The sequence below is a fragment of the Acanthisitta chloris genome, unplaced genomic scaffold (genome assembly GCF_000695815.1).
Source record: "Acanthisitta chloris isolate BGI_N310 unplaced genomic scaffold, ASM69581v1 scaffold32634, whole genome shotgun sequence".
Taxonomy (NCBI): Eukaryota; Metazoa; Chordata; class Aves; order Passeriformes; family Acanthisittidae; genus Acanthisitta; species Acanthisitta chloris.
Genome location: NW_008671533.1, coordinates 32107 through 32418, shown reverse-complemented (window position 1 = coordinate 32418; position 312 = coordinate 32107).

Here is a 312-nt window from a genome sequence, read left to right as displayed (position 1 = left end):
AATATTAAATATAGATCTCATTCATACAGTGTATGAGTAGGATCATCATTTAGACATTTGTCCACAAGGACCAATTTTTTAAAAAAACTGATTTTTCTTGTGTTATACCCAGATAGTCTAGTAATGTCTGCTCTTTTTCAATATTTGATAAACACTTGATGTTTTAAGCTTAAATATTAGATGCTTGTATACTAATGTGTTGTTGTAGTAAAGTGAAATTTCCTTGATATATATTTATTAAAATGACCAAAATTCATTTTAATTTTACATCTCCAATGGCTACTGGGTCCTTTCCCCCATCTTTCCCTCCCT